The 11,811-nt window shown below is 38.0% G+C and overlaps 1 protein-coding gene across 3 annotated transcripts in view; it reads left to right on the forward strand.

Annotated features, from left to right (window-relative positions):
- LOC108707132 (septin-2A) overlaps positions 1–5,913 on the forward strand; it is a 55,456-nt gene extending 49,543 nt beyond the window's left edge. For all 3 annotated transcript variants that reach the window (XM_018244120.2, XM_018244122.2, XM_018244123.2), the window contains exon 13: positions 2,867–5,913. The gene's annotated coding sequence lies outside the window, so the exon portion shown is untranslated. The remainder of the gene's footprint in view (positions 1–2,866) is intronic.
- Positions 5,914–11,811: the final 5,898 nt, after the last annotated feature.

The raw sequence follows: 11,811 nt of genomic DNA on the forward strand, positions 1-11,811 counted from the left end.
TTTATATTCTTATATTGGTATTTGTTAGCATGGACATGAGCCTGGCATTTTGCTTGCATGTCTCTTTAAGAAAAACAAATATAGATCCACAAGGTATTTGACCTTCACAATTACTTTTTACAAGAGCAGAATTGAGGGATTTATAGAGCAGGAGTAGATCAGATTAGCAAACACTACCAGATGGTGGCTTTAATTCCAAGAATACAGTAGTAAAAAAACAGAACTTTCTGCCACCTGTAGCCCATATGATACAGAAAAAGCTGCATGGTAAATAAGATTTGGGGGGGGTGAATTGGCGCTGTCGTCTTGCACAAACTGCAGTACATTCCACAGCTCCATACACATCTGCCTTTCAACATATATTGTGTTTTTTTCTGTGAAGGCAGCAGAAACACTCATAATCCTGTTTCTTTGGCTCTTTAATAGTAAACATTCACCAGACCTTTCCGGATTGTAACATTCTTATTTTATAATCCCTACCTCCCACTGTGTGTTGTAGTACAGAATCTTAGCCTGCCTTTTGTGGTACCAATACCTTCAGTACTGTTAAACAGAATCTATGTATGATGGAACAGAAGTCTATGTTTCACACACATTATTTTGTATTGCTACATTTTACTTCAGTCACTCAGTGCTGCAGGTGTTACCATAATGAAACCTTTCATCAACAGAGTGGCAAAGCCTTTTCTCTCCCCTTTTCTTACCCTTTACAGACTAATATTGGTCTTGTATGTTACTGTCCCCTTTCATTTCAATCTCTTGTCATGCAAATAGAAATGTATCTTCCAACCTGCTGAAAAACATCATCATTATACACGTATTCTTATTTGTCTCCGATAAATCCTAATAAATGGAGTGTGTGTGTTTCCTTTAATTGTGCTATTTGTATTGTCCCTTTTTGACTTGAAGTATATTGGAACTAAGCAGCTTCCAAATATGCATTATTTCAAGGGAAAATATATATTTTTTTGACATGAGGCGAGTTAGTTGGGCTTATGCATAAAAGCTGCATAAACACTCTCTGAACTCCCATAAATCTGTACAAACGTATTTTTTATTTACACAGACATACGAGGCTCCGCAGGTTGAAAGAAAATTGTGATATATATTATTATTATGTATTTATATAGCGCCAACATATTTTATATTAATATATAATATATATATATATATATATATATATATTTTGGAAGTTCAGATTTTCTGTGTTTATGCACCTTTTCTACCAGAGCCAAACTAAATAAATGAGATCATGTAAAAATTCGGGAATATTTTCCCTTTAAAATGTTTTTAATTTTATCTGTGAATGTGATTGCTATTAAGGTAGCATGTCTGTCCTGTCTTGCTGTTCCATTCACTGCTTACCCCACTACTAATACCACTCCTAAAAGTGTAGCAGAAGTTGTGTTTCCTCCTTCCCCTCCAGCACTACAACGCCAGGTAACAGAATGAGATCAAGAGGGGGAAATAAAGATGTCCATAGTCAATTACTTTATTCTGCCAGTCGCTACAACATAATAAATAATGCTGATTTCTGTGTATCACTTGATGTATTTGGTGCTTGTTCTTTAGGAAGTGGCTGATGTAACACCCAAGCTCTGCCCATCTGGGCACAATGCAGGCCTTCAACTCCCTCTCTGTGTTTAGTGTCTGTGTTTCCATGCAGTCTGATTTATATAGCCTATCTAACCTAAATATTGACTTTACTATGATGGCAGCATAGATGGGAGGCCTCTCACTTGGTCACAAAGCTTTGTAAGGATTAGGCAGAGCATCTCAGCTATGTACATTCCATGCCCTGTGTTTAAGTGACCAGCAGTGTGTATAGACACCAGTGCAACCATACATCCAGGGCTTAGTGATAGAATCACATTGGCTACATGCAGGTGCATTACATGAGTGTCTTTATCAACTCTGCCTTCACAGCCTTATGTTGTTTTAACCCTAAATTGTATGAATTTTTTGTGGATCCCAAAGAAGGTAGAGATGTCTGCCAAGCGCTAACAGCTGCTCTATATGAGCCAGGAATCTCATTCATGTGTCCTGCTGAAACCTTCTCATCCAAACAAACTGGGCACTGGGGCGGATATGGGGGAGATTTATTAGAGATGAGAAAGGAGTAACATGAAGCCTGCACTGACACAGTTTAGTAGTTACAGCACCGAGCTCTACAATTAGACAAAGGATTCGCACAAAGGATACAGTTGCACTAACCTTGTCAAGATATGCTTTCAGCTGTCATTGGGATGCTGGGAGTTTTAGATAAATAAGAGTCACAGGTTTCTCATCCTTTGTTTTATTTTAGTTGGAGTCCCATGTTTCTTCATTGATCTGTGCTTCACTTTCTCCCTGTTCTTTAAAGAGATACATCTGAAATTAAACTTTTTTTAATATATAAAAACTTTATCTTTGTATGAGGTTTATAATTTTGACATAAAGGAAATTCCTAATGTTTTTACATTACCTATGAGATCACCCAAGTTACTCTTTGTTTCCTCTTTCTGCCATATGTGTGCTTCAGTAGTCTGTTAGTGTTAGACATTCTAACTGACTGGTTGAAAAGGGACAGTCAGGTTTAGGGATTTTAGGCAACGCTTACAAAGCCAACATCATTCAAAAATGATTAAAACGGCATGCCTTTTATGAACCCTAATATGTTGAAAAGCAGGGTTTTATTTGTATCACATTAATATTCATTGAGGAAGGATCTGCAGAATGCATCTCCCATCTGTTACTAAACTACAACTCCCAGAATCCTTGGCTGACAATACTAGTAATTTCAGTTCTGTAACATCTAGACTGCTAACGTTGCAAATCTTTTCCAAACATCTGTACTGTTATTGATCTCTCACTTTTGATTTATCAGGGTCTGTGGATTATCGCTGAACTTGGCACCCTCAAACGGTGGTGGAGCCCTCCAACGGTTCATCGTCCCCGTCCTCCCGTCTGTCCTTTATTGAGTGTTTGCTTTTTTTCCGTGGTAACCATGTATCTTGTCTAAATCTTTTTTATACTCACATCTATAATATGAATAACCTGCACACAGCACTCCAGCTAGATGGCTGGGCACGTTGCTAAATGTTTTCATTTTTAATTGACGATACAGTAAGAGAAACCAGGGAACCTTTCCTTGTCCCAAATGTTGTTTTGCACTGTCCTGTTTACATTATTATTATTATTAGTAGTAGTAGTAAGCCTGTATTTGATGTTTTGTTGCTTATTTCCAGTTTAGCATCCCATTTTGTACCAGAGGTACCCACATATTGGGCTTAGAGTCACTGTGGTGTTTAAACCACAAAAATCTGTGAAATGATAATGCAACTATAAACTTAAGGTACGGTGAAAGGTTAGAGCTGATCATTTATTCTCTTGTTGTCTGAACCTGCCATCTGTGTTTGAACAGTAGCCCCCATTTAATAGTCACGCTAGGGCTGTCCAGCTGAAAGCAGAATGATCCAAGCTAATTGTTCATTGGCTGCACTCGCACCAGTGTTGGTAAAAAGCCCCAGTGTGTGGTACCTCTCCTCTAGTAAGTGCCTTTATGATTGGGTTAACACGAGAACCTGAACACTTTTTTAATGTGTACAACTTTTCTAGAGAACACTAAACTGACTGCAGTTACCATTCTTCCATGGTGTTACAATGTGACCAAGAGCTGCAACAGAGTCTAATGTCTAGGGAGCAGAACCTGGTGAGCAGATTCAGAAGGGGAAAAACACGGGCACAGGTATCTTTGAGAAACACATGCCCATCTTCCTGTAGGGCTTGAGGATCCAGATGCTGGCTCAATACAGAGGTGCAGGGGCCTGTTTCATGCAGAGCATTAACTGTAAATGATTTTAAGCACCTGAACAAATCCACCTCTTTCAAAGGGTCTTAGGCTTGTATATATCAAGCCGTCATTCGGTAGGTAAAAGTATCTAACTGGTGTAATTTGCCTCTTTAATACAATTTTTCAGTCACTTAAAGGAACAATTACATCAAAAAATGAAAGTGTTTTAAAGTGATAAAAACATAATTCAGTGTTGCCCTGCATTGGTATAAACTGCTGTGTTTGCTTCAAAAACACTACTTTAGTTTATATAATTAAGCTGCTGTGTAGCAGTGGGGGCAGCCATTCAAAAGAAAAAAAGCCTCAGGTTACACAGCAAATAGCAGACAATCTCTGTAGAACATAATAGTGTTATCCACTATTTAACCTGGGCCATATAGTCTTTTTTTTGAATTTCTGCCATTTCTACACAGCAGCTTGTTTATATGAACTATAGTAGTGTTTCTGAAGCAAACAGATCAGTTTTACCAGGGCAACATTATATGATATTTTCATTACTGCAAACCTTCATTTTTTGCTGTTCCTTTAACATGTAATAGTGAGCTAATACATTCAGCATCCAGTCTGCAACTGGCTGCTGAACTTTAGCCAGACCTCTTATAAAGGGCCGCACTATTTATATCCATGCTCTGAAGAAAGATGTTAAATACTGATATCTTTTAAACTTTTTATATGAAGGAAACAACAAATTGTGTTTTCCAACAGAATGTTTAAGTCAAGTGTACACCTTATACCTGGGAGGGCACTAGGAGTATGAGTTGGAGAACAATTTAGTTAGTTAAGTTCGTTAAATATCCACGTGTTTTTGCCAATACAATGTACTGTACATCATCTGTTAAGGTGTAGAACGCCATTTTAATTTCAAGGTGCCTTAACAATATTCAATAAGCCAGTAATCTAGATGCAAACAATCACATAAATGATCTGAGAAGGGAAAAGCTGATGCTGTGAGTCTGGCATTATTACTAAGATCCAAATAACTGCACTTGCCATATGACTTGCCTGTATGATTTCTCCTCCCCCCATCTAAAAGAAAAGCACACATGTATGTCAAATAGCAAGCATTGGAAGGATAAAATATAAGGATCAGACATGCCGAATCAAAATGCACACTGTCAGCATTTCCCTCGTAGCTGCTGTCTCTGCTGATATCTCTCGGGCTTATAAACTAGACACAGAACAGAAGAAGAGTACCCTGGAAGCAGTCATATTATGCCAACCATTCCAAAGTTAGCATTCTATTTGTTATTTCACTTTTAACAGAGACCACACTGCTGAAATATTCCAACTATACCCGTCTGATAAGGATTATTAGGCATACTAATGACCAGTCTTCATATGGAAACATTTATTCTTTGCTGTAAATTTTATCCAGCAAGGGGAGAGTTAAAGGGGTGGTTCACCTTTAAGGTCACTTTTAATATGTTATAAAATGGCCAATTATAAGCAATTCTTTAATTGGTTTTGATTATTTTTTATTGTTTAATAGCTATTTGCCTTTTTCTTCTGACTTTTTGCAGCTTTCAAATGGGCGTCGCTGACCCCTTCTAAAAAACAAATGCTCTGTAAGGCTACAAATCTATTGTTATTCCTAATTTTTATTACTCAGCTTACTATTCAGGCCTCTCCTATTCATATTCCAGTCTCTTATTCAAATTAGGGCTTGGTTGCTATGGTAATTTGAACCATAGCAACACATTGTTGAAATTGCAAACTGGAGAGCTGCTGAATAAAAAAAACAAATAACTCAAAAACCACAAATACAAATAAATGAAAAACAATTGCAAATTGTCTCAGAATATCACTCTCTACATAATACTAAAAGTTATTTCAAAGGTGAACCACCCCTTTAACAAGGAATAACAATTTCATACTCCAGTTATTAGGAAGAAGCAAAGCATCAGAGACCTGCCTGTGTAGAATCTGGTAGGCATTAAAGGCGCATAACACATTCTTTCTGAATTGACTTTTTTAAACAAGTGCAAATCCATAACACATGACCTCTGCTTCCTTTTGTCTTTCTTTTATAAATCCCTGATATGTACCCCAGAAATAATTGCTAATAAACTACAGAATATACAGCCTCTGTGTGATGGCTTGCTTTTGGTGTTATCTCTTTGAAAGTGTGACAGTATTTACGGTTTCAATGCTCTGTCTCAGGCACAAATCCAAAAAGACATGAATGTTTTAATGAGCAAATAAGCATTATAGGTACAGTTGACCTATTAAAGAAATTATTATTATAAGGTACTGTACTGTATGTTCCTGCAATTTCGATTTCCAGGGCACGTAAATGTAAATGAGAAGGGATGATACTGACCTAGGGCTTTTTTAAATAAAGCGCAACAAGAGACCGCTACTGCTCACCGCTCTTCCCTCAAACCAGGTGCTCAGTCGAACAGTGTCCCCACTGTGAACGCTACAAAACTCAACAGGCAGACGGCACTTCTGGAATTAGGCTTATTGGAGTCACTGCTGTGGAAACCTAACGCGTTTCGGGAGTATATCCCTTAGTCATTGGTTACCATACTCCAATAAACCTAATTCCAGAAGTGCCGTCTGCCTGTTGAGTTTTGTAGGGCTTTTTTAAACCCAGAAACTGAAAATGTTGTTTGTGAGTTTTTACTTTGCTGGAAATCCTAAGCTACAGCGAAAATCGTAGGTTATTCTGTGTAGCAGAACAGTGCTTAAAAATGGTTTTATCTATATGGAAATTTTTTGTGCGCACATGAATCCTTTTGCTATTGGCTAAACAATGCACATATAATTTGGAGTTAGATTAGGTATGGTTCACCTTAAAATTGACTGGTCTATGATGTAAACCAGTGGTCCCCAACCAGTGTCTCATGAGACAAGGGCTTGGTGAGCAAGTGGCCTGAAAGCAAGTGAATATTTTTGAATTCCTGGTTTGGGGGCAAGTTTTATTGCACAGATCCTAAAAAAAGTTCCAGACAGAAAAGAAGCAGAATAGGCTAAACTATCGATTTGAAAAGAATAATAAATAAAAAACACAGACCAATTAAAAAGTTTATTACAAACTGTTACATACTAAATGTTTGATAAAAAGAAGAGAGCCAACAAAGACCAATATAAAGGCACTCCAAACTCATGAAATAAACGCATATCACGTAGTGTATTTGGTTAAATTATGTTCTTATATTTTTAACTGAATGGATTTGAGTGTGCAAATCACCATATAAAAGGTCCTAAAGGACAAGTTAATTGCAAATTAAAATGTTCGTCTTTATATCTGTCTTTATTGGCTCTCTTCTTTTTTCACATTATAAGTACTACTACCCATGGGCAACCCCGCCAGTGAATATACTAGAAATGGCGTTTAAACATGTGATCATTAGTAGGCAATCTACTTATTTATTTAAAACATTCTAAATTAAAGATAAACTGCCCTTGAAGTAGCAACAGAAAACTCTCTCCCCCCCCCATGGGAAAATAACTTGTTTTTTAAATAGTGCTCCATCAGGTAAAGAGAAAATGTACCACTAGTAATATCTTCCTATAAAGACAAGGAATACATTTTCCAAGGGGACACAATACTCTGAAAAAAGTGAACTGGTGAATCATGAAGAGCCATAAGGGGAATAGGAGAGAAGGGTATATTGTTAACATTTCTGTAGAATGGGAAAGATGGCAAATGTAAAAAGCCAAGTTTGGCAGAAAAGAGTTTGTTATAGACCCTCATGTCTACCCTCCACTTATTTTCTTCAAACCCCCTTCGTCATTATTTTCATCATTATATTATGTCATTCCACTAATGCCATTCTAAAAGGTGGTGGGAATTTTCAGTTGTGGTTATACATGCAGTACTTAATTTCAGTTAGCCTGGGAAATACCAGGTAAAACAGGAGTAACCCGTAGCAATATAAGAAGAGCGAGAGTCCTTGTCTACAGCCTACAGAATTTTACAAAACTATAAAGATTAAACCTTTATAGTTAGATATTTCCTTGATATCAAAACTGATAGGACAACTGGACTTAGACCAGAACTAAGCCTGTTGGGCCTGAAACATTGCATCAAGCTGTCATAATCATAAATCACCTCCTCACAACTATAGAACGACTTTCCACCCTATCAAAAATAATCACTCCTGTACCATAAGTACCATTATGAAAGAATGTTGGCAACTTCTCAACTTAGTTTGGAAAATATTAGCGACATGATGGCATCCCTGGAATCTAGTATTCCAACACTATATGGTAATAGTCTTGCCTTGATCAATTCCATCAATACAGGATATTCACCTGCTTTAACTTGAACTTGACCCATACTAGCAATACTCATTGCCAAGCAAAATTTGCTCATATTGGCTTTTCTATATCCTCTTAATCCCACTGTCTTAGTTTTTATAGAGATATTGTGCTGAATAAACAAATTTTCCCTAAATATTCTGTTTATCTGCTTAAGAAAGACCCAATCAAAATGACTTAGAAAAGTGAGTAGAAGGCTAGTGTGAGTGTAATCATTCTGTACAGGTGTAGAACACAAACATGTCAGTGTAAATTAATAGGTATGTATGAATACTTCTCTATGTTTTCATTTTGCCCAAAATATGTTGAATCTTTTAATGAGGTTGGAGCAAACAAGAAACCCAGCAGAGATCCAAATCCATATGTTAAGAGGGACCTAAAATATTCCTGAACTGTTGCCCTTCACTGACCTGCTCTCCTGCTACTGCTTCATGTAACTTTGCCTGATCTGGTTATTATTGTATAACCTTCTGTTGAGTATTTCTTAGATCAGCCTTGGTTTCGCAAAAGATGTTGCATTTCTTGAGCCTGGCATGTGCTATTTTTAGTGCCCAGCTGTTAGCCATGAAGAGGCAATTGTGCTCCATGTTCCAGCTTAGCCCTGGCCTGTGCAGGTATTGTATCTAACTCCTACCTGAACATGTTAACCAGCTGTTATGGTATCACTGCCAATGCCTGGGGCTGAGTTAATACACAGAGTTATTTGCAGACTTTTTGCTCAGTATTTAGTGCATTACATAACCTGCAAACCATGCAACGTAGGAGTGAAAAAAAGGAGTAGATGAATGAAAATGTTCTTTACATGTAGTTTTTGCACCTCTTAAAGGAAAACTATACCCCCAAAATGAATACTTAAGCAACAGATAGTTTATATCAAATTGAATGACATATTAAAGAATCTTACCAAACTGGAATATATATTTACATAAATATTGCCCTTTTACATCTCTTGCCTTGAGCCACCATTTCGTGACTCTATCTGTGCTGTCTCAGAGATCACCTGACCAGAAATACTACAACACTAACTGTAACAGGAAGAAGTGAGGAAGCAAAAGGCAGAACTCTGTCTGTTGATTGGCTCATGTGACCTTACATGTGGTTTGTATGTGTGCACAGTGAATCTTACGATCTCAGGGGGCGGCCCTTATTTTTTAAAATGGCAATTTTCTATTTATGATTACCCAATGGCACATACTACTAAAAAAGTATATTATTATGATAATGGTTCATTTACATGAAGCAGGGTTTTACACATGAGCTGTTTTACTCAGTATCTTTTAATAGAGACCTACATTGTTTGGGGGGTATAGTTTTCCTTTAAGTGATGTCTGTGAAAAGCAGTACAGTTACATCACTCCCATTACATGATGTGAAGCCTTGATTCCAACAGGTGTAGGAAGCTGAGCTGTTAGGCTAGGGCCACAAGACAGAGATCTCTGCCTGTAGAGAAATGCAGACTGGGAATCCACTGCCCTGCTTCTTATTTTCTGCTGGGCTGCCAGCACCCAGAATCATTACCTCCACTCAGGTGCAGGCAGACTCTGTGGATTTCAAGGCTGAAACGCAAGAGTTTTCATTTTGCGACAAAAAGTGGGGCAGCATATTCTATGTTGTGTTGTGTGACCCTAGCCTTAGTGGTGCAGCTCAGAGACATGGCACATCTGCTGCTTCCCAAAAAAAATGCACATTTTCTGCTTCCACATCTAAACAGCCATTCCCTTCTCTGTGATACTGTATAATTGTTCCAAAATAGAGTAACAACTAAGGTTATCGAGATGAAGCAGCTCTCCTATACGTTCACTGTGCACCAATGCCCCTGGTAAATCTGTATTACAGGATATGGTGCAGTGCCCTTTAGTGTAAGGGAACCTTGTACTTGACATCCTCCTTGTGCAGATGCTAATTCCTTGGCTCCATCTGAATGTTGGACCAATAGATGCTCCTGCTTGCATCAGTTGAATCGTGCAAATGGCATTATTGATGCCTTCCACTCTTGTGTGCCCACATCAACATATCTTCGCTTTGCACCAGATTAACTGAACAGGTGCAATTTTTGCACATAAAGTGATGAACCCAGTGCAAGTTGCCTCATGAAATAGGAATAAGCTTAAGTGTAATTACACTGCAAGTAAAAAAGCTGTATTGTGGACACTAAGGACAACTAGTCGTTTTTTAAAATAAATAAACCCTTGGTACTTGGGTACCAACCTCTCTGTCTGAGAAATAAAGTGCAGAGTATTTCCATTAATACTTTCGAGTTGCTTCAATGAATCTAGTAGGGCTGGAGTTAGAGATACAGGGGCCCCAACCTAGGGTCAAACTTGTACATGATTCAGAATAATGTCCAACCTATAAACACGCCTCCAGGGGAATGCTGAAAATTGCAGTGTAACAGCTGGACACCAGCAGGCTAGACATCTGTATTAATAAAGTATTTACATATTACACTTCACTTGTACTTTGTGTTTTTCACATTTTCACCCAAAGGAGTCCTGCTTATGTTGTGGTCTATGCCTTATCCTACAGCTTAGCTTTGAACTCAAGCCTATGTCTTGCATAACTTTTGAGTAAATAATCAGAACAAGGAATCTGAGTTTTATAACCCATGGTGTATATATAAGCAAAGACATAGATACAGTATGAAGTAGGGATGCACGGAATCCACTATTTTGGATTTGGCCAAAACCCCCTATCCCTTCAAGAAAGATTCGTCAGAATACCGAACCGAGTCCTAATTTGCATATGCAAATTCAAGGTGGGAAGGGGAAAACATTTTTACTTCCTTGTTTAGTAACAAAAAGTACCGTGATTTCCCTCCCCACCCCTAATTTGCATTTGCAGATTCGGATCGGCCAGGCAGAAGGATTCGGCCGAATCCTGCTGAAAAAGGCAGAATCCTGGATTCGGTGCATCCCTAGTATGAAGTGGAACAAATCCCTTCTGATTCATAACAGCAAGTCCTGTATAGGGGCACAGGCAGAGTTCCTATACCAGTGATCCCCAGCCAGTGGCTCGCAAGCAACATGTTCCTTACCAACCCAATAGCCAATCACAGTACTTAATTGGCATCCCATGAAGTTTTTTCATGCTGGCGTTGCTCCCAAACTCTTTTTACATTTGAATGTGGCTCTTGGGTAAAAATGTTGGGGACCCCTGTTCTATAGCAATGTTCCTTTAGAGAAGTAATGTTTCTCATCTGACTGGGGGGCCCATATACAAATACCCAGTTCATATCTCTGTTTTGAAAGCTTGTTTAATACTGAACACGGACAAGTTTACGTTATTTATTTATTTATTTTAAAGGTTTTTATTTTGCATTTTATAACAGTAAACAAACAAACATTATACTATGTCTGGTTCCATCTTATTGTGTTTATCACAGTACAGCGTGAGCATGCAATACATATGAATACTGCACATTTGTATACACTTGATTTAGTTGTAATTCTGCATCTACTATCTCTAGATCCCTTATACACTGTATGTTATTTTTACCAAACAGACACAAAATATGAAGTGAATAAATACAATTGAAATTCTGAAACTTGTGCCTACAGAGTCATCAGTGTCAGGCCTGTAAGTGTTATGGAGGAGGGATGGTACAGGGGCTGACATTGTGCCCGCTCATGTAGAACACAGTGCTATTTGTTCTGTGTGTGCTCCAGATCACATGGAACTAATTGGTATGCTACAATGGCATGAGGGCACCAAGG

The sequence above is a fragment of the Xenopus laevis genome, chromosome 1S, assembly GCF_017654675.1.
Source record: "Xenopus laevis strain J_2021 chromosome 1S, Xenopus_laevis_v10.1, whole genome shotgun sequence".
Taxonomy (NCBI): domain Eukaryota; kingdom Metazoa; phylum Chordata; class Amphibia; order Anura; family Pipidae; genus Xenopus; species Xenopus laevis.